The 23,762-nt window shown below is 34.9% G+C and overlaps 1 long non-coding RNA gene across 1 annotated transcript in view; it reads right to left on the bottom strand.

The window, feature by feature from the left end:
• Window positions 1-209: 209 nt before the first annotated feature.
• LOC144581611 (uncharacterized) overlaps window positions 210-23,762 on the bottom strand; it is a 192,050-nt gene continuing 168,497 nt past the window's right edge. The window contains exon 4 of the long non-coding RNA XR_013532658.1: window positions 210-2,492. This is a non-coding gene — a long non-coding RNA (uncharacterized LOC144581611). The remainder of the gene's footprint in view (window positions 2,493-23,762) is intronic.

Genomic DNA, 23,762 nt, shown 5'->3' with positions numbered 1-23,762 from the left:
GCTTAATCGATTTGGCTATTGAAACGTGTATGCTTTATGAAGTTCTTGTGCTGTGTTTTTCGGCTCCTGCAAGTCATTTATGTTCTTCTCTAAGCTGGTTATTCTGGTTGGCATTTCATCTAACCTTTCTTCAAGGTTTTTAGTTTCTTTGCATTGGTTTAGAACATGTTCCTTTAGCTCAGAGAAGTTTGTTATTACCCACCTCTGAAGTCTGCTTCTGTCAATTAGTCAAATTTGTTCTCTATTCTGTTTTGTTCCCTTGCTGGTGAGGAGTTGTGATCTGGTCGTTGGGGAGAGGTGTTCTGGTTTTTCATGGTTTCATCCTTTTTGTGCTGGTTTCTTCCCATCTTCTTAGATTTATCTGGCTTTGATCCCAGGTAGCTGCTTGGGGTGGCAGACTTTCCTTGGTCTGCCTGCAGAGGTGCTCCTGGACTGCCATGGGCTTAGTGGAGCTGCTGCGCATATTTCCTGTGACTTTTGTTTGCTCAGGAAGATTAGGCCGGCCTCTGCAATGGTGGCTGCCCTTCCCCCCACAGAGCTCAATCATTTCTGGTCACTCTCTAACTGATGTGCTGCCTGTGAATTCTCAAGTGAGAGGGCTTCAGCCTGCTGGACTTCATGGGGGAGGGACCCTCCCTGCTGTATGGCCTGATTCCCTGCTTTCAGTTCCCCTTCTTTCTGTGGGGCAGGTAGCTCTGTCCCGCTGGCTTTCTTGGCATCAGCCAGTGCTTCCACCTAGATCTATGCTGACTGCCCTGGCACTAACTGAAGTTGCTGTTCAATCCTGTACAGGCAGTTTGTGGGGGCTTTTCATTCTGGCAAAGATCTCTCATTCTGCGGGTTGTAGAGGGCTTGGATGAAGCGCTGTATCCAAACCAAAGTCTCCAAGGGGGCAGCCCCCCATCCTACAGTCAGTTGCACACACCTCCCAGGTGGGGCAGTGTCCTGCCCTGCCTCAACTTGCCTTCTTTGTTTTATACCCACTGTCCAACCAGACCCACAAAATGAACCTGGTACCTTGTTTGGAACTGTGGAGACCACTTGGCTTCTGCATCTCTCTTGCTGGGAACTGCATTCTGGAGCTATACACCAATAACAGACGAACAGAGAGCCTCTATTCGGCCATCTTGGAACACTCTCCTAATCATCGTCTATATCTATAGATGTCCTATAGATATCTATTCCTATCTAGACCATCATTTTATTCCTATAATACTTTCAGAAAGGAGTATTCAGACATTGAGTTTATGTTAAATTGACATATTTATCTATAGTTCCTGACTCACTTCCAAAAAAATTTGGTGATTAGAAAATAGTTTTTTGCAGAACTAGAAGGCATTAATTCAAAATAACTCCTGACCTATTATTCATTGGCTGGTAAGGTTTGGAATACAATGACTTCTCCAAGAGCTAGTAAATAGAGTAGGGATCATAAGGCTAGTTATTCACTAGATTGCAGACTATAGGAAAAGTTCCAGATTAGTTGCTTTCATTGCCCCGCTGATTTTCAGTTGCCACATTGGTTGATATCATAAATATGCAGAACAGCAAGAAGGTAAGATGCCCAGAAAATAGAGAATACTTCCTCGACTTTTAGTTTGGCTGAAAAACTGTGCTAATATCTTTCTGGATGGGGTATTGGGGCTTATTTCTCATTACAAATGAAGAGAGGAAGCATCATCATTCAAGGCATCTAAAATGGAGCATGTGTGGAGAGCAATAGTAACAGCCCTTTCAGGGCTTAGCTCTGTGGTGACCAGAGCTACATGTGATAATCTTAGTGGGTCTGCATCATTATTTTATATAAAAGTAAGAAAGTGGTTTTTTAAAATTTTGATTTTATTTCTAAGTTGAACATTATCAACATTATTATTATTATTGCTTACAGGAACACACTCACCAGGCATCTATGAGAACATCTTTTCCTGATGCCTAGGCCTTTTTCCCGACATTGCAGAGTTCAATATGCTTTATGTACAGTTGGGATTTTCATTTCAAACCTTGAAGCATATTGTTATGGAAGTTTAACAGCTAGTTTTCTTCTAATTTGTATTATTTCCTAAAATACATTTACAGTTATTCCCTGCTACATTCTTAGGAAAGAGAAGAAGGATGAATAGATAAATGTAGCATCTCTCTTGAAAACCATCTTTCATGCAATGGCCATTGCTTGATTTGCCTACTCTTAATCTGAAGTACAAAATCATCTTCCAAGGGATAGGGATTCTACTTACTTATACTGAAATGTATGTCATCACGGTCTATTTTTGTTATTACAATTATAGTTTTATTTTGTCTTATGTAATCAAGAACAAGGGAAGTAATCATCTTGAGCCAATTGCCTCAAAAAATTTCAAGAAAATTGTGTTTTCTTACCTGGGTGCAGTGACTTATGCCTGTAATCCCAGTACTTTGGGAGGCTGAGGTGGGTGGATCACTTGAGGTCAGGAGTTTGAGACCAACTGGGCCAACCTGGTGAAACCCCGTCTCCGCTAAAATACAAAAAAATTTAGCTGAACACAGTTATAGAATTGATTAGACTAGAAAAGCAACTTGCTGCAAACTTTCACTTATTTGAATGGTTCCTATGCAAGAGAAATTAAGACTTAACCTTGGGTCACTTCAGAGGATAGGATTAGGACAAAAAAGTGACAATTACAGAAAATTTAATTTGAATGCATTTTAAAAATTGGTTTATTTCTATTGACTTGAAATGTCAAAAATGGAAAAGACTGTCTTGAGAGTACTCTCCTAAAAGAGTAGATAGTAGTAGTATTTCCCATGCAGAAGTTGGGAAGCTAGTTAACCACTTTGCTGGATTGTGCTGTGGAAATCTATACATCCACTTGAGGATTAAATAGATAACCTTAATGGTCCTCTCCAAGTCTGAGATCATGTGTGGTTAAGAATCCATATGTTAGAACTGAAACAAGGTATTAAGAGACTTAAAATATTTATTTTGTGAACTCTTTAAATAAAGGGCACTCAGTGCCTCATATGATGTTCACTTACCTGGAGTGAAACATTAGACAAAAGACTGTTATAAGACTTCCTTGAAGAATATCATTGTCCTCTCTATTTAAAAGTAATTATTTTGAACAATATTTGTGAAATAAAACATAAGTTTTTAGGCAGTGTTCTTTATTCATGGTAATGAACAGCTTACTTTTTGTCTAATGAAGCTAGCTTATTTCTACAGAGTCATGTGTCTTGCATTGTGGTCAACAAGGATCATAAAATGAGCTCTTCTGTTTTTAGAAACTTCACACTGTACAGATCCATCTGTTCCTTTTTACCTAAGCTGCGTTGGTCCTATGGCTTCCAGCTGCAGTCTCAATTGCTAATTCATTCCTACAGTAGATTGGTTGGTTAGATAACTTTAATAGCCCTGTTGATCATTCTATATTACTATGTTGACTTAGAATTATACAGTTTTCTCCATTTAACTTTTTTTTCTGGTAAACTTTTCAGCTAACTGTATTTTCTTAATTTTTAGATAAAAAAAATAATATATCATTTTCTTTTTCATACATCCCAATACATACTTTAGGTAATTGATAACTTCTTGCATTCTTTATGAAACAAGCTCCATTCTTTTTCTGATCCTCCAATGAAAAAAATAAAGCCAAATATTTAAGCAATTAAAATATTCAACTTACTCTAGTTTAGCTGTGACATTAAAAAGTGCACATATATGAAACAAAATAAAAATGCCTTATAATAAATTGAATTCTCCATCTCTGTGCAACTGGCATTAAAGGCAATACAACTTCAGTTATTTCCTCTACTTAATACTTTGTGAGCAGTTATCATAACAACTGGAAATTTACTCTTTCATCTCTTGGTGTTTTACAAATTAATCATTTAAAAATTTGTGTAGACATATATGAAATTTATTTTTCATGGTTCTCAATGACCTTGTCAGTAGGAAGTCTCAGTTATTGCATATTTTATTCAACTGTTTGCTTAATCATTTCTTCCCTTCCATTTGTTATCTCCCTGGGCCTTCCTACTAAACAGGTGATAACTGGATTTCAACATAATTGAGAAAATATGAGAAACTCTCATATTTTGATCACTTGTGCTTATAATGATCCTTTCTAGGAAAAATCTAGATATGTATAATAAGTATGTATATATGTGTTAATGCTTAGAAATGAGAATAGCATATAGTGCAATATATTAACTAATTAACTTTGGACTTACAGGAATGAAGGGCTTTCACATTTTACTGTATATTCTTCTATTTTATCTGAAGTTGGAAAAAATACACTTATGAATTGCCTATAACAAAGATTAGAAATATTTAAAATGATAAATATGCAAAAGACACTAAGAAAAAGTAGATTATTAGTTGTGTATAAGGTTCTATGTATCATTTAAATAAAACATTTATTTTATCATTAAAATGATTTCTGAGCTTATATTTTATTTGCTTAATATTATTATTTTGAGAAAGGCATTTTAAAGTCTAACACAGACTATTTTTAATGTATTTGTGTTAAATAGTTCAATGATATTTTGTTTGGTATGTGTATGTTTATAACGTATTTATGCCCAGTGATTAGAATGGTGTCCAGTTTGTATTAGATGCCTAATACATTTTTATTGAATAAATTAATAAATGAGTGAAATATCTGGATATTACCCACTTCTAAATCTTAAAAACACTGAGGCTTTTGTGTTTTCTTTTGGATTTGGAAATCTTAGAAGATTTTGTCCAAAGGGAAAAGTATAGGACTAGATACTCTGAAGGGCATGGGCACAACTTTTTCAAAGTTCTTTCATTAAAATCACTTCAGAGCATAATCGACTTTAGAAAATATGTTAAATTGTTTATGATTTCCACCATGAGTCTTTTATATGTGTTAACTTGCACAAATGGAAAAAAATGTATCTTAATAGGGATGTCTTTCATGGTTGTCTGCAACAGTCATAGCTTACTAATTCTATTGAGGGCAGATGGCTGAGGCTAGCCAGCCGTCTAAGAGATTTGACCAATGATAGACAAGAGTGCATAACATAGCTTCCCTTGTAACTTCGTCAACTCCTGCTACTGCCCATATGATTTCTTAACAGTAGTTTAAGGGTTTCTATTTCTCTAGAGGGAAAGGAATGTACTTTTCATCAAAGGTTTATATGGTAATTCATATTTCTTTTATGGTCTACATTGATTGTCAGTTATAGCTCTTACCCAGTGTATGTTTTTTGAAATGGAAATTTAATTGGGTGAGTATTTGTGATGAAATGTTTAAGTGGCTTAGAAATATGTGTAACCACATGTACATGTTGTTTAATCAAAAGTGTAAAGTAAGCAGAATTTAGAAACAGTAGTCTGCTAGTGCTATGACTGAACATTACTTATTCAGTTGAGCAGGAAAATTAAACTACTTACAGTTATAGTATTATTTACCCTGGTGATTTAACCTTACAAATATTTTACAAAATAATATAAATAGAAACATATGTGAAGCATAGGCAACTGGAAGCATGTCACGTTCTCTAAGTAACCATGAATGGATGAATAGTAAATGTTATATGTTTATGATATCTAAAATGTAATTCAAATACTGTCTCTCTCTCTCTGCATGTGTGTGTATATATATATACATGCACAATTAACATTTGTTTAGCAATTTATTGCTTTGTAATATACTTTTATGCACATAAACATTTGATTCAATAGAGAGAGATTACTATTACCAAAAGACTTTTCAGTTTCTTTTTTAAGCCTAAATATGCATATATATTTAAATGGTTTATATGTGTATATATGTGTGTGTATCTATATATGTCTGCATACACATATATGCACATTTATATATATAAATATGTATAATAGATATATTTAAATTTAAGCCAAAAAACTAAAAAGTCTTTTGGTAATAGTAATTTCTCTTTAGTGAATCAAATAATTTTATGTGCATAAAAGTGTATTACAAAGCCATAATTTGCTAGGCAAATGTTAATTGTCACCATTACAAATGTTTAATAAGAATTTTCCAAGAGACAATAAGTATGACTCAGTAACACAAGTCCAGGGAGGAGTAGATTCAGAAGCTAGGGGAATTCTCTTGAAAAGAATATATATATAAAATCTTTAGTATTGTACTAAATTGAAAAAAGTAGTTTTTAATGATAAACAATTATAAAATGTTTAAAAATTGAGCTATAAATAACCCTAAAACAATTTTGCTACAAAACTAAACCAAAACAAAAGTATTTAATGCTTGTGGATGCCTTCATTTATGGAACAAATAATAATTATTGATCTTTTCTATGGGCTAGATGCTATTCTAGGAACTTGGGATAGATCAGATAATAAAAAGAGAAAGATTCCTGCCCTCATTGTGCTTGCATTCTATCAAGGAGATATACAAAATAAACAATAAACCTGATGAATAGGCCCATTTTGTTGCATATTGAAAGATAAATGTGATGGACAGAAGAAAAATTAGAGGGGCAAGGGGAATTGGGAGCCAGTGTGGGGAAAAGAATACATTCTCAGTATTAAATAAGATGATAGATAAGGGAAGACCTTGTTGAGAAGGTAAGTTCTGAGTGAAGACATGGAAGAGTTAAGAGGGTTAGTTAAGAGATGATTTGGGAAAAAACATTCCAAGTAAAAGGAACAGCAAGAGCAAGAGCAAGGGCACAACATGGGGATATGCTAGAAACAGGAGGCCACTGCCTAGAGGAATCAGTAATAATGCAGAAGCAGATGGATTCAGAGAGCCAATGGGGATGGGGAGCAACCCCATAGGACCTTATCAGTTGTATTGATTTTGAATTTTATTCTGGGTAAGATGGGAATCCAATGCAGAGTTTTAAGCAGAGGACTTGATAAGACTCAAATTTCAAAAGACTACTTATAGCTTCTGTGCTGAGATTACATTGTAAAAGATTAGGTTAAAAATCTAGGCAATATATGGTAGAGGTTGAACTAGGGTACATAGGGTAAATATTCACCAGATTTTGAATATATTTTGAAGATTTTACCAATGGAATTTGCCAGCTTGTAGCACAGGATGTGTGAGGAGTGGCTTTCCTGGTTGCTAGACAGTTCCTTGGATTCCACGCTGTTAACTGTCTTTGGTGTTGAGGCTCCTGGTATCCTCTTTGGTTTGAGTCTTTGTCTCTAGTTATCCCAGGTTTCAAACTAATGCTCATCTGCTTGGTACTAATGTACAGCTTCTCTCTGTGTACCACTCACCTGGTTTTAGGTATCTTGCTCTGACATTTGAAACTTTACCATCTATCCAGCCCTCCATCATGTTCATTATTTGCCCTAACACCTGTTCATCTTACAGCCACTTAGGCCTAAGATTTTTCCTGGAATCCGTTACTAGCTGCCAGCTATGGTACAAGTGTGAGCTAGAGTTGCAATTATTATTACTTTATCAGTAAAGCCACAATGAAGGGAATGGGCCAGGAGTTATTCAGGATTTTTTATAAAGTGAGAAAGTTTTGGTTTCATGAATCCCTAGCTAAACAAGACTCTATGTTGTCATCATTTTAAATTAAATAAAATGTTCCAGCAGAATAAATATAGTCATGAAGTTTTCCATCTTTATGACACATTTCTTTTCTGATATGACCAAAAAACCCATGTAACTATAGAAAATATATGAGTTAAAAATTCTTTAAATTAAAAGCATTTTGAAACTCAATTGTCTTATAAATAATTTGATTAGTAATAATTGGGATAGTTACAGAGTGAAAATTACTATTTATGAAAAAACACTTCTGTGTAACCATGTTTTGTCACATTGAGGTAGAAATTTTGGGTGTGCTTCATTCATACATTTACTGGTACAATCTCATTTGAACTCCATTTGACCTCATCTTACTTGAAATGGACTCTTTAAGAAAGCAGCAAAATACTTTCAAATAAACATCTCCTAAAATATATTTCAACCTTGGATCTGGAAATCTATAAAAGAATACCTTTTTTCTTTAGTACATTGATAACATAGAGAGAATTCTTTACAGCTGAAAATTATAGTATTTAAAGGTTTCAAGATGTCTTTCCAGGTTTTGAATTGGCAGCAAGCCAGTGACTGAGTGGCTATATTTTAGAAGCCCATCTTGGCTCCACTTCCTTAGGTTTTCTAATTTTTCACATCAGTGCCTGGCTCTGAGAAAATATTGAATATATTCTTTAAAGTTCATTCATTTTTCTGTTGCTCTAGATACAAGCTTTGCCTCAAAAAAAAAAAAAAAGTCCTCAAGAATAAGTAAAAGATAATAACAAATCCCTGCAAATCCTAGAGAATCTGACCGTCCTTAAGTGTATAAGCACAAACGTTTTGGCTTAGTTCCTCAAAAACTTAAATAAATGTTTGCATAAGAATCTTAGTATAGTGTCATTATTTTCAGATCAACTTCTAAACTGGTTTGTTACAAACATATCTTTTTGTATGTGTGTGGCTTGCTAAACAATCTTAGTGGCTTAAAGCATCTGTTTTACATGCAATTTAAATACCTGTGAATTCTCTTTCCATAAATCATTGATTAGCTACATCATGGGGGACTTCCAAATCCCATTCTTTTGGATAGTGCTTCATGTTCCATTTTGTGTAATATCCTACCAGTAGAGGGTTTCACTGGGTAACCACAGCAAAGCCTCAATATAAAAGCTCTAAGAGTTTTACCATGAAAGGAAGGGAGAGATATTTGTAACATTTCACAAAAATGTGTTTTTGTTGTGTCTGAATATTGCTCTTCCAGAATTGATTTTTTTTTTAAGTTTTACTGCCAGCTGATGAAAAAGAAAAAAAAAAAAACCACTTCGTTTTTGTTTCTTAGACGGACCAAGAATTTGTAATAACTGTAAATGTACTTGCCTCCTGTGGTCATTTGCAAATTAAATCTATTGCAGAGAATATGCATATAATCCTGCCTGGGGACTATTAATGTGAAAGCTAATAAGGGCTATTTACTGCCTTTATGGCCTTAAACAAGCAGAATCAAGAGTTTCTAGAGAACATTTAAAAATGAGAAAAAATGGAATAGTAAGAAGAACAGAAATAAAATCAGGTGCTTTAAGAAACAGAATTCACCTTGATAGACTGGAAAATTTAGGTACAAAATTGGGGAATGTACAATGAATTGTCCACACTCATGGTAGGTTAATTACATAGGATTGGACTTTATGTCTGTTTTTATGTGACTTTTTCTTTGGTTAGAAAATCCTTTTCTCCTCATATATGCCAATTCACACCCTCTTAAAATTGGCTTAGTGTTTTTTCGTCTTCTCAAAATATCCTCAAACTATTAAGTTCTATACCAGCAAATGCTTTATTAATGTTGCATCATTCCGCATTTGTTGCCCTGTGTGCTTCTCCAGCTACTGCATGCTTGTGTAATTTAGCCTGTAGTTTGAGCCTAATTTCCAGGCTCATTAGGGGAAAAAAATCTATCTCTTGTTTTCTTCTATTTCTTTCATATTTTCCAGTACAATAATCCTCTCATAGCAGGAATATTTAATGGGGGAATTGACTGTATTAGATAATTCAACCAGGCATATTATTTCTCAGCGGGGCACTATCAGCACATTGGAGAGGACAGATAAGGATCTCCCTACCAGCTTCCCTCTCTCCATATTGCAAAAATTTTAACATACTTGGCCCTGACACTAAATGCCATTAGTCTTTTAAGTCATTTGACAACCTGTGATGCTTTCTAAGAAGAAAGTAATATTGCCTCAATTGAGTCTCAGTGCCTTTCATAACACTAAAAATAATTTAGGACTATTTTATTTATTGGTTGTTTTACTTGCCCTTCTCCCACATGAAAATAAACTTCAAGAGTACAGGTACCGATTTGTTTTTCTGTGTCATTCGCTGTATATACCATAATATTTAGGACAGCATGGCACATATTAGGTACTTAATAATTTATGGAATGAATGTGTGCCAAAGCCATTCCATGGGTCTTTGTAAACTATTTTAAGCAGCACATAATTTTAGCAACAACTTCCTAAACAGGTGGTAGATGGTCTGAGTCAAAAGAGCATCTACTAGTTCCGAACACAGATTCGCTTAGATACTGGCAGAATGTGGCTTTCATTAATTTTTTTTTTCCTCTAAATGTACTGTTAAATTTTGGGAAAGTCAGATATTCTTTCTTTTTTCTTTTTTTTTGAGACAGAGTTTTGCTCTCGTTGCCGAGGCTGGATGGCATGATCTCGGCTCACTGCAACCTCCGCCTCCCAGGTTCAAGTGATTCTCCTGTCTCAGCCTCCCTAGTAGCTGGGATTACAGGCATGTGCCACCTCACCTGGCTAATTTTTTAAGTAGAGACAGGCTTTACCATGTTGGCCAGGCTGGTTTCTAGCTCCTGACCTCAGGTGATCTGCCTGCCTTGACCTCCCAAAGTGCTGGGATTATAGGCGTGAGCCACTGCACCCAGCCTAGACATCCTTTTTATACCTGGTTTCTCTAACTGTGTAATAAGATTAGTAACACTTCCCTTTAATCTGTTAGATCAACAGTAATAATTCCTATCAAAATACAAAAAAGAGAAACATTTTGTATATAATAAAAGCCTTAAATGGTCATTACCATTTAACAGCGCTCAAAGTTGCCATCTTTTGCTTTTGAAACAATGGCGCATAGCCTTTAGTAGTCCCACTGACTGACTTCCCCGCTAGTCAAGGTTGGAGATTCCAGAGGAAATGTTATAAGCAGAATGTCTTACAATTATTATTCAGGTATAAAGTTAATGGTTATGAATCTTGCACATATGTTATATTTAACCCTTAGTTTTTTCATTGTAACCAGTTTCTCAAATATCTAGGATCTGTGTTGAGGAGTTCAATCAACATTATCCTTTATCTTTATCACCTCTGTCACTTTGAAGTATAAGAAAGTTCTTTCCCTAGGCACTTGTCAAAGATTTATACAAGTATATATTTTTCTTTTGATTTTTCTGAATCAGGTCTCAAAAGCTTACCCAAGGTCAGAATTCATACAAGATGCATTGGTCTCTTTTTGAGCATTAATTTCCACCAGTTGTGCATATTCTAGGACCAGTAGCAGTTTGAGTTTCCTGGTAGCAAAGCAGCATTATTTTCAGTGTTTTATTGGGCTTACTATTTTGCTGAAGGCTTAAGAGGCTCATTTTCAGATTCTTAATCAAGAACAAGTTTAGTGATTGAAGGTAATTATCTCCAGATTAGAAGGGCTTTTAAAAATTTATCAGCATTCCAAAATTTAACAAATAACTCCTTGATAATCTAATTAAAATCCTGTTTTTGCTGCCAGACTATTTCAAGTCAGACACCCATTCAACCTCTTGTAGCAACTCATTATCAATTTAAGCAGTTTCTGATAATTCAGACATAGAAGTTGACCTGTGTTAATATTTAGATTGTTCCCTGGAGGATGATGATCTACAAGAATTAGGATTGCCTTCTTACCGATTTGTAAAGGGAGATAATGCTAATTATCTCTAGTTATCAAGAAGTTAAAATCACCTTGAAGTAGAGAGTCCATTGGCTGTGTAATATAACTATGTGTACATAACAGACAAAATTGTTTCCAGCAGCAAATCAGAATCAACTGCTTTGCATCATAGTGAAACGCCTTTCACTTTCCATTAGATTTGCACCTTAAATAGTAATTAAATTTAGAGGCCGTATTGTAAAGGAATTTGGTCTAGTTTAGAACCATGGAATTTTGATGAGTAATTAAACACACACACTCAAAATCTTACACTATTCATGGAAGCTGTTTATATAAGCTGGGGGGCAAAATTATTTTTTTATAGTTCTTAAAATAATTTGGACTTTTTAAATAAGCCTTATTTACCCAAAGATATACCTTAACCTACTAGTAACCAGCTGCTCTTTTAGAACCAACTTAAAACTTGAATTCTAAAAATGAGAGTTCTATGCCATCAAGCAACCAGAAAGGGCTCAATCATGGTTAAGTGAAGACTCAGGAACACATTTTGTCTGGCAATCCATGTTATTTGTTTTAATTCTATTTCTTCTAGAAAGTTTTTTGTTAGTCTTTTTTCATTTTTAATTTTTGTGGGTACATAGTAGTTGTATATATTTATGGGGTACATGAGATGTTTTGATATAGGCATGCAGTGTGAAATAAGCACATCATGAAGAATGGGGTTTCCATCCCCTCAAGCATTTATTCAGGGTTGCAAACAATTCAATTACACTCTTAAAGTTATTTAAAAATGTTAGTTAAGTTATTAATGACTATAGTCACTCTGCTAGTCTTTTCTTGCCCTTAATAGTCTTCTAGGAGCTCTGGTGGCAGAATTGAAAGTGGATGAAGCCAAGAGACATGCAACCTGAGGCATGGCAGCAGTTTCAGACCTCATCTGTGTACACATTTGCGTGCTTCCAATTATCAATGTGTGGGAGTTTTGTCAAAAAAAGCTGGGCTTGTGGTTCCTTTTGTTCTTTAGTGTCTATTGTGGTTTATGCTTTAAATGGGATGCAAATGTGATTTATAGTGCCTGGCATGATGCATTTAGAGAAAATCCGACTTTACGAGGCAATGCAAACTTGAGCAGGGAAGGGCTGCGCGTGAGCAACATGTTCCTGTGGGTGATGAAGGAACAACCCAGTGTGGCTTATGGTGAGACTGGAGAGTAAACAACATGTGAAGGGTTGTTCTGCCTAAGGAACATGGCTTTCTTCTTTGTGGTCTGGGAGAGCAGAACTAAATCTTTTAAAACTGTTTAGAGAGCTGTTAAGTAATGTTGCCATGTGTCTGAGAAAAGGACATACAGAACAGCAACGTTTTCCCATTGGGCAGGGCCGATTCTAATAGATACCTAAGGAGCATATTTATCACCATTCCAGATAGCCACATAATCACAGTGTCCATGTCCACATTAGCACTTTTCGAGACCGCATTCCCAAGGACTTTTAAAGTTCGGACCAAATGGTAGAGTGGCAGGGACAAAGGTCACGGGGGAGGAGGAGCATGCCACTGAGCAAGGCTCTAGTAGTGGAAGGTGCCCAAGAAAATTTTTTGTGCTTCCTAACTTTCCCCTTGGTCTTCTACTCACCAGAGACTTTTTCAGCTCAGTTGCTTTTTCCTTTTACCTGCTCAGAGAAATGAAGCAGGAGAGGACAAGATGTAGTGAGCTGATTCCACTGTGTTGTTGATCCGAAGAAGGGGCTAGTTTGGGGACTTGAGTGAGTTTTAAGTTGCTTGTGTTTGCACCTGCGATTAGCTCGTTGGGCATGCTGTTGCAGGTTTAAGTTCCTTGCAGGTGTCACTGTCCATCTGGCTTCTGCATCTGGATCTGCCACTTTACCTTGATGTAAAATGCAGCCATTTCATCCAGTCTTATTGAAAATTTTTCCCCATATCAAGCACTGGATAGTTTCAGGAGAATTTTACTAACTTTTATATGGGAGAGATGAGTGTGAAATGAAGAATGAAGGAAGCAGTATGAATACATGGGGTCAATTACAGGAAGGTTCACAGGGCAATACACAGAATGTCACCATCTGCACTGGATTCTTTCCTTTCCCAACCCCACTATTCTCCTTCTTCCTTGTTACTTATCATATGTGTTGATCTAGAATTATGTGTAGCAATTTACCAACTATCTTCTAATATCTACTGAATCCTATCTACCAAATAAATACATGAGCTCTTAAGTTACTGCTACCAAATAAATATTTAGGTCTGTAAAAGGTAAAGTTTTTTAAGTAAAATTTATTTTTCATCTAGTTAATTTTATAAAAATACAATGTGTCTTCTTTTAACATACATAATACACAGGACCTATGTCCGTATTTGTGAATATTTGGTTGTAATCATAAGTTAATTTCAACTTCCATAAAATCTACATTGAGCATATGCCAAATGATAAAAATTACACAATAGTTGATTTTTGGATGGTATTTTCTTGAAAATATTCTCTAATTAAATGCTAGTATAGAATTTTTTAACAAAAGAAGACAACAGGTTAGTCATTTTCTGCCTAATGATTTTTGTAATGAGACTTTTAATGGGGACTTTAAACTTGTGTGTTACTGACACCAATAACAAAGAGATGAGCTATGATAAAACCAGAATCACTGGAATGAAACCAAAAAGAAAATATATAAATAACAGTTTAATAAAAAGCATTCCCAGAGCTGACACTGGTCAACTGCTCTATGGGAAAGCCAATAGCTGAGGAGTACTCATAAGAAATATAATTCATGTTTCCTAATTTTCCTCAATCATTTTTAGTTGACCTGTTTGGATCTGTTTTTTTCCTCATTATAAATTAAGATAATGTTTTGATTATTAACAAAGCTCACACTAATTAGATTCCATTTAGAAAACTTTGAAGGTTTGAAAGGAAAAGATCAATGTCTGAAGTTATCTTACTATCTAGTTTTTGCTTTGTTGTGAACCAAGCCAAAAAGCCATTTTTTTTTCTACTGGTAGAAAAAAAATTGTTATTTTATTTAGTTCACAATTTCGTCAGTCTACTGGCAAGTTGGCAGGTGATTGGCCGCCCTTAGGTGGCCTCATTTCTATTCTTGGTGCTGGCTGTTGGTTGTTCTAGGGCAGCAGCTGGGATGGCTTGTCTCTGTTTCATAGAACCTCCTACTTTCCCAAGCACGATATAATTCTTTACATGGTGGTCTCAGAGTTCCCCAGAGCAGTATGAGGGCGAATTTACACATGCCAGCACTTATTAAGCCTTTGCTTTCTTCACGTGAACTAATGCCTAGTTGGACAAAGCAAGTCTTATGGCCAAATTCAGAGTCAGATGGGAGGATATGATTCAAAGGTCATCAATATGAAAGGCACTTATTGTGGCCATTTTTGCAAACACTACAGAAAATAAACTTGGCTGTAATTTATACACAGCTTTGTATCTTGCATTTTTTTTTTTTTTTCTTGAGATGGAGTCTCACTCTGTTGCCCAGGCTGGAGCACAGTGGCATGATCCAGCTCACTGCAACCTCTGCTTCCTGGGTTGAAGTGAATCTCCTGCCTCAGCTTCCTGAGTAGCTGAGACTACAGGTATGCACCACCACACCCAGCTAATTTTTTTTTGTATTTTTAGTAGAGATGGGGTTTCACCATATTAGCTAGGCTAGTCTCAAACTCCTGACCTCAGGAAATCTGCCCACCTTAGCCTCCCAAAGTGCTGAGATTATAGGCATGAGCCACTGCACCTGACTTGTGTCCTGCATTTTTCAATTACAAAATTATACTATGAAAATTAACCTATTAAATATTCTTTTAAACTATAATCTTTAATTGTTACATATTATTAAAATATGTGGTTGTACCACAATTTGCTTATCCACTTTTCTAATGGAAATAGTAGGCGGCTTTTAACATTTTTCTAGTAGTTCATTTTTACTATCTCTAAATAAACAATGACATATGTAACTCATATGATTTTGCTACATATTCCTGAATTGATTTCTGTAAGCATCTTGAATCTTTGATAAAGATTGCCAAATTGCTCCCCACTAAGAAATAGAGCAATTTTTTTTAGCAGCAATATTTGAGAATACCTAATTTTATACAATGTTATTGATCCAGCTTAGCATACATTTTGAAAATCTTTGTCAACTTGATAGGCATAAAGGTATATTTTCAAATTTATAAATTTTAGTTGTCTCAATCATTACTTTTTTTAATAAGACAGCATTTTTAATTATAAACCATTAGTTATCTTTTTAGGAAAATGTATTTCATTAAAATAAAAGTATAAAATTATATATTCATAAAATATATGATAGAAGCATATACGAGATGGAAGAAGTTTGAAAAATGACTTTTTTACATGATACCATATATTTCACTTTCAGTGTTTTCATCCTATAATACTAAGAGCAGTTCTCAGAACTTTGAAAATGTTTTATGCTCCTTGAGCACAGGTTGAATAAAGCATATTGGAAAAAAAAGACATTGAAATTAGATGCTGGACATGATAGTAACATAAAATCTGGATTTTTGGAAATTTGTTTTAGAGGTAAGGGTGGGAGAAAAGACTTTTTTTGGTATGGGACTCAAAACACCTATGATCTTTACTTGAAAAACAAAAACAATCCACAGCTTATAAAAATTCATACTCCAAATAGTCAAGCAAATACTCAAGAACAACACTGGAATACTGCTTTGAAAAACAATTTTTTTTCAATAACCTCTTTTTGTGTTGGAAAAAGGAGTCATAGATATAAGATTAACTTTAATTCTGCTAATCCTAAAATGTTGTTTTTAATTTCAATGTTGAAAGAACATAAAGACTAAATTTTAATAGAAACACTGGGTGTTATAGATGTCAGAGAAGCATTAGCTCTTCAACACTGAACGCATAGAATACTTTTGATCAGAGGTTACGTGATAAAAATTCAAGCTTAATCTATACAATCTGTGCAATACGTGTGACTTATGGATGTTTTGAGACCCTTAACTTTTGTACTTCCTGACTTTTTATTGCATAAAGTCGTTTTTCAAAATGTATTTGAAGTGGAACCTTGAGAAAATATTCTGAGGACAGGACATGTAGCAAAAGGAAAGTGTAGAAGAGAAGTCTTAAGTGGCAGGTCGGGGAGCTCACTACTGGATGTACTTCTGGTCGGGGCTGCTCCTGATGACAATGTGGGAAGCAATTTAAGCTCAAGTAACTTTGACCAGTTTTTAGATCTAATAAGATGGACAAGATGCTTACCCTTCATTAGTAGTTGACAATTTCATAACACATGACTCCAAATGGGAAAGAAGAAGAAAGAAGAAAAAGAAAAAAATTGAATTGAATACAGGAAAGAAGGTAATTTTTTCAAGCTGTTGAAATGTACTGATTGTGTCTTTTGTGGTGAGGAGAAGGATGTACATTACAGAAAATAAACCACTTGTGAGAATGGAGAAAGGAAAAAACCCCAATGGCAAAAACTCACCTCCTACATCAAATATTTCTGCTATGGTATAAAAAAAAGGAAAACTTTTTTCTTTGGCCTTAGGATATGTATGTTTTTACAGTGTGGATTCCCCTGTCTCCTTTACTTATTCAAAGTTGTTTGCAAACATTTAATTCATGTAGTACAATTCAAAACATATGCCACTAAAGATACAAATGCTTTACTCCCCCCTCTTATAAAGTTTTCAGGTATTTGCAGTTTGTGGACATAATAATACCACATTATTTCAGTGTTTACTTTGAGGATTACAAGATGTTTGAGAAGTGTGTGTTATATTTGGACAATGAAAATCCAGTTGAGTTCTTTGCTCACAAATATTACAGTTCCTTCAAAATTATACTTTCTGAGTAAAATAATTCTTTTCAGAAACTAATTTTATGTTTTTTAAAATCTGATAATGTTGGTTGCTCAATTATTTCTGAAACAAAACAGTCAGCAAGTAATCACCTATAATAAATACACACAGAAAATAAACACTTTCTTCTCAATAAAAGAGAAAAAGTCTTTTTTTCCTCTTTTTTGAGACAGAATCTTGCTCTTTCACCTAGGCTGGAGTACAGTGGTATGATCTTGGCTCACTGCAACCTCCACCTCCTGGTTCAAAAGATTCTCTCATCTCTGCCTCCCAAGTAGCTAGGACCACAGGTGTGTGCTACCACGTCTAGCTAATTTTTGTTATTTTTAGTAGAGACAGGGTTTTTCCATGTTGGCCAGGTTGGTCTTGAACTTCTGATCTCAAGTGATCTGCCCGCCTTGGCCTCCCAAAGTGCTGGAGTTAACAGGCACTGAGCCACCATGCCCAGACTTAATAGAAAAAAAATCTTTTATAAATATTTTCCTTGCCCATTTATATCTTTTGTTGGTGTAATGATGTTGAAAAGTAGATATAATAATGCCTCTGAAGAGTGAGAATTATCTTTCAAAGATGAAAACTTAAGATAAATTAGTGCTTGTGTAAGCTTGACAATATATCACACAAGTAAAATCTAGAAAATATAACAAGTTACAAAAATAGGGGCCTTGTTAAACTTTTAAATAATTACCATTGGCTTTGTAGACTCTTTAATTTATTAGATTCCCTTCCATCTGATCTCCCCTATAAAAATCTAATGAAAAGAGTTTGTCTATATTGTATTAGGATTAAATTCCAGGCATTTAACATTAACTTGGAAAAGTGGCTTGAACAATAATCTCTCAGGTAAGATAATTGTGAATATAGTTCAGAACTGGCTCATCAGGATTTAAATTTTTCTCTCTCTCCATTCTACCTTTCTGAATCTTATCATGTGGTTTCCATTCCTATGGTTGCCTAATGGCTTAAGGTGGCTGCTAGAGGTCCATCCATTATATCAGCTGTCCAGTCAGTTGGCAGGAAGGTGAGCATAGCAAAAATGAGCACGCAACAATCATCTGTTGTCCTTTAAAGGAGCTATCTTAGAGGACCCAGGTAAAACTTAATTACATCTTATTGGCCAGAACCTAATATTAAATCCATTCTTTGTTGCAATTGAGGCTAGGAATATTACCACTACAGATATAAATGTTTTCTGCTACCAATGAGAAAGTGAAGAAGGAATACTGGATAGGCAACTAGCTATCTCTGCCCAATACATCTGATCTAAACCCCTTAGGGGAGTAAGTTTTGGTTTCAACACATGATAGACATTCTATAAGTATTTGTTCACTTGACAGATTGCAAGGACCATGCTAACACAGTCTTTAATACCTACTTCCTCTTTTATCCATTCCCAGCACTTGCCTCTTTGTTGCACATTCTCTTCCTGATTCCTGCCATTCAGTGGACAATGCTCACCTGTTCTTATGCAAGAAAGTGTATCCAAAACCTCTTGGAAATAAAGAAATAAAGAAGCTTGAGAATTTGAAATTTTTTAGGTGTAAAGGGTCACTTAACTGGATAAATGGAATGTACACCAGAAAGAAAAACAAAGTGGGTAATAAGTAGCTCTGCCGTGAGAGTGGCAGAATGGGTGCTATGTGAAGACAAGAAAAGCACTTCTATGAATACTGTTGATAATAATTATAAAAATGGTGAGTTTTTCAGAAGCATAAATGGAGATGAGGTAAAAGGGACTTTTGCTACTTGAATTATAGGTATAAATGATACATTTACTTATAATTATGTCCATAGCACATCAGCTTCAAGCAATGCTTTCATCAAAACTTACTGAGATTACTTATTACCTAATTAATCTCATCTATTAATATTTAAGTTCTTTAACCAAACAGCTCTCCTCCTTTTCAACTATATATCCTTATTGCTTCTGAATATATTCCTTGAATAGAATTGAGATAATATCCTTGAGAATACACTGTTACTTCTAGTGCATGTGTTCTTTGTTTCTGAAATTCCCTCTTAGGATGCATCTTATACTTATATTTTTCTTATAACATATATTTCAGGCACATACTATTTGATCTTAATGAAAGCGATATGTTCCAGCAAAGCTTTGTAAATCAAATCCAAATTGATGATTAGTTAAGTCTCTGTTTAATGTCAAATTAATATTAAGCTTCATTTGAGAAACTTAAGTACCTATGTGTTCTATAATGATCTATCTGGCAGACATTATTTTCCTTGTTTTTGGAACCAATGGGTTTATGTAACTCTCCTGAATGTGCTCACTGTAGGACTTTCTGCCATGCAGCAATGACACTCTTGAAAACAATGCAAATCTACATTTGTTTGGACCATGAACTAGTCAGAGGGCATTTTTACAATTCTGCAGAACTCAAGAAGGTCTCTTTTATCTGTAACTAACTCCCTTGTGTTAGCTATCGTATCATTTGCCAGATGCTAAAGCCTGTCTCAAAGTCCTCCCAGATCTTCCTCCAACACGAAGTTCACTAAACCTTTTGTTAATCCTCTTCTGCTTGCTATTAATTTATATACATAAAATATCCCAAATATATCATTATCACAAGAAGGGGAACATATTTGCTAGGTAACTGGGAATGGTGCATATGGAGAACAATATTTACCCCATTTTTACTGGATACACTCTCAATCAAGTTATTGGTTCATGCCACTCTCATTTTGCAAAGAAGTAGATACTATTTAGTCTCCTCCCTATTGCCATATCTTTTTTTGGCACTTTGTCTGGCTAACCTCCATGGGTCTCTAAATTCTCATACTTAACACATTCTACATCTACCAATGAATTCTGATTATATTTCATTCCCCAATACATGGCCTACAACTAGATTTTTTTTCTGTTGCAATTAGGTATGAGCATGTTCTGGTTCTTGGACTAGGAACTGGAGTATAGTGCTGGACTATGAACTGGAGTAAATATCTTAAAAAGAAGATATTTACAAATAAAGCAATTGTTAGTACTTCCTCTTTTCCCCTTCCTTATGACTGAGAAATGGAGACAATTGAAATCTTGCACTAAGAGTAGAAAATAGGGTTTAAGGATGCAAGCTATCCTACTATTCCTGAACGGGCTCACTCCTGGATTGTTATGTAAGAATAGTAGATTTGATCTTCTTTAAGTCTCTGACTTTCTTTGGGGCAGGGAAAAGGATAAGAGGAAAAGTAAGCCTCCTTGTATTTGTGACATTGCCTTTATCCTAATACATTGGTTTAATTTCAGTTCTACTAGTTAGAACTGGCTTCTTTGTGCAAATCACTTAATATTCTGAATTTCTTTCTGAACTATAAAAAAATTTGAGAATCAAATGAATTAACATATGTGAAGGTAAATAATTTTGTAATAAATTATTTAAACTCATGGAATAAGTATAACACAAGATCTTCTTTCTTATTTCTGAAAAGCCAGGTCTTTGGTTGAGGAAACATGAATACCTCTAAGTTCTTGGAATAGAAAAATAGACTTGGAAGGATTAGAATCCACTAAATAGTTCTATATATATATAGAAATAACTATATATATATATATTTTTAATTATATGTATATTTTAATATATATATATATTTTAAATCATGCCTAATTAAAATGCTTGAAAATATATAATGGGAAAAAATGTTTGGGTGAGCTAAATCCTGGAATCTTAAACATTAAGTTTTGTATTGACATTTTGGAGACCTGATTCTTTATGTGATTTAGGAATAAATTTATGTTTTCCTGTCTTGCTTCTCTATTCTCTAAGTTGGGAAATCTCACAAGATTTTTGGCTCAATGAATAATAAACTGATCATGAGGAGGAGTTTTTAAGTATATAAAGTTATTATTGGTAATAACTTAAAAATTAGAACATATGTAAAACATATTAGGGTATTGTCTGCTCTCAATATATTTATATTATAGCTTCAGTGTATAAGAAAAATTTATAGGGCTAATCATCACTTTTTTGTATTAGTTCAAAAACCTACCACCCCCTAATTGAAGATTGGGAGACACATTTTCATTTAGTGACATTTTTCCTTGTGTGGTCTCTTTTTCTGAGTGTTTTTCATTCCCATGTATTTATTACTACCAAGCATGAAAGATTTTTTTCTCCCATTTGTATAACTATTTTCATTATGTCAAGACTTCATTCATGAAACCAATTCCTTGTTTGCTATCATATAGAATTTTAAGTGATTTTTTCTTTTGTATTCCAGACTTTCTTTTTCTTCTCTTCACCTCAATTATGCAATCTTAGTTTATTATGCATCCCAGTACAAATCCTCTGCTGAAATTTTTAAAATATGCTTTTGAAAATCTAGTGTTAGCAAGAATCACCACTAATGTTACCAAAAGACATTTGATCAATTATTAATATACACACATATACACCACACTTACATTTAGAAACATTATATAGTCATATATAAAATCACACACAAAATGTTAACATTGTAGTGAATATTAATATATATATTATATTTTGTATTCTGCAGACCTTGGACAAAAGCTTTTATTGTCATCTGTGTCCATATGTTTGAATATCTTATAAAGTGTCACCAATTAGAAACATTTTAGCTTTGGGTCTTTTTTTCCAGACTTATCTATTGCTATGAATTGAATTGTGTTCCTCCAAATTCACATATTGAAGAATGTCCCAGTAATATCTCAGAATATGGCCTTATTTAAAGATAGATTCTTTCTAGAGGTAATAAAATTACAATGAGGTCATTAGGATGGGCCCTAATACAATATAACTTGTATCCTTAACAGATGGGGAAATTTGGACACAGAGACATGCATAGAGGGACAATATGGAGATGCATAAGGAGAAAATGGCCAAGTAGAGAGGCCGGGAAGAGATTCTTGTCTCACACCTCTCAGAAGGAATGTCTCCAGAACAGTGAGATAATATATTTCTGTTGTTTAAGTCACCTGGTCTGTGATACTTTATTGCTGTCCTAGTAAACTAAGTATGTTCATAAAATACAGTCCTTATTTTATGTAGAAATATGTACAAAAGCATTTCAGTAGGTGGCACCACCTTCCATTTAGTTGACCAGCAAAAACCTGAGAATCATTCTTGAGTTTTTCCTTTCCCTTATTTCCCATATAGAAACTATCAGCAAATATTTCTCAACTATCATCACTTTTCTTCATTACTACCACTATTACAAAGTCTAACCCGGCCAAGCATGGTGGCTCATGCCTGCAATCTCAGCACTTTGGGAGGCCGAGGCAGGTGGAACACCTCAGTTTAGGAGTCTGAGACCAGCCTGGCTAACATGGTGAAACCTCATCTCTACTAAAAATACAAAAACTAGCCAGGCATGGTAGCAGATGCCTATAATCCCAGCTACTCAGGAGGCTGAGGCAGGAGAATTGCTTAAACCCAGGAGGTGGAGGTTGCAGTGAGCCTGGATCACACCACTGCACCCCAGCCTAGGTGGCAGAGTGAGACTGCCTCAAAAAAAAAAAAAAGTCTAAGCCTACGATATCTTGTCTGGAATATTGAAGTGGCCTTCTAACAATCTATTTGCTTCCATTATTTCTCATCTGTAATTCATTCTTATTGGAACAGAGTGATATTTTTTAAATATAGTAATTTCATGTCTCTTCTATGCCTGAAACCCTTGTGAGGCTCCCCTTTTATCATAGAAGAAATCCAGACTTCTCACCCAGTTTACCAGGCTCTTTAGCTTTCTTACACACAATTCAAGGGATTTTGGCTTTAGGCCTGAGCATGTAACTGCTACCCAACTATGCCCTTGCCTTAAGTGACTAGAAAACTGGACAACAAATTATGTTCTGAGATGTTGGGCAATAGACAGTGAGGGACTGAAATTTCTGAGAGGAGAAAAACAAATGGGCTAAGCACCACTATCATCTGGCTTTTTACCTAGAGAAAATTTCTGGGAGTAGGCATCAAATGGAACATTGTAATCTCACCAATATGAAGCCAGAGATCTGACTTCCAGGACACAGAGGCAGCTAGAATTTGTAGGACAAGGTAGTGGGGATAAAGGAGCTCTGATAAGAAGAAGCTTCATAAATCTACATAGGAGAACCCACTGAGCCTTTGTCTGAATATTAAGCTGTGCATACACAGGGTAAGATAGCATGAGGCCAGGGAAAGAGCCAACTACTGAGTAAAAACATCTACTGGGGAGTGGTGAAAGAACAATTTATAGAGCTCAAACAAGGCTGAAAGAGTGAAGAGTCATCATTAAAAACACTTGGTGTTTAGTGGTGCCCCAGAGAGACGAAACCTAGATAATAGAGCTAATACAGCCCTAGAATAAAAGCTATACTAATTTCACATTAACAAAGTTGAAAACAAGTCTTGAAAGGATCAAGCTGATGTGTGAGTAAATTGTTAGCCTAATGGAACAAAATTCAATACTCTATTTAAAAAAACGCAAAAATCCAAACACTTAACCATGTAGCACCCATAACATCCAGTAACTAGTAAAAAA

Source organism: Callithrix jacchus, chromosome 2, assembly GCF_049354715.1.
Source record: "Callithrix jacchus isolate 240 chromosome 2, calJac240_pri, whole genome shotgun sequence".
NCBI classification, from domain to species: domain Eukaryota; kingdom Metazoa; phylum Chordata; class Mammalia; order Primates; family Cebidae; genus Callithrix; species Callithrix jacchus.
Note: the sequence above shows the minus strand (reverse complement) of the source record. Positions and strands in the feature narration are given on the sequence as shown.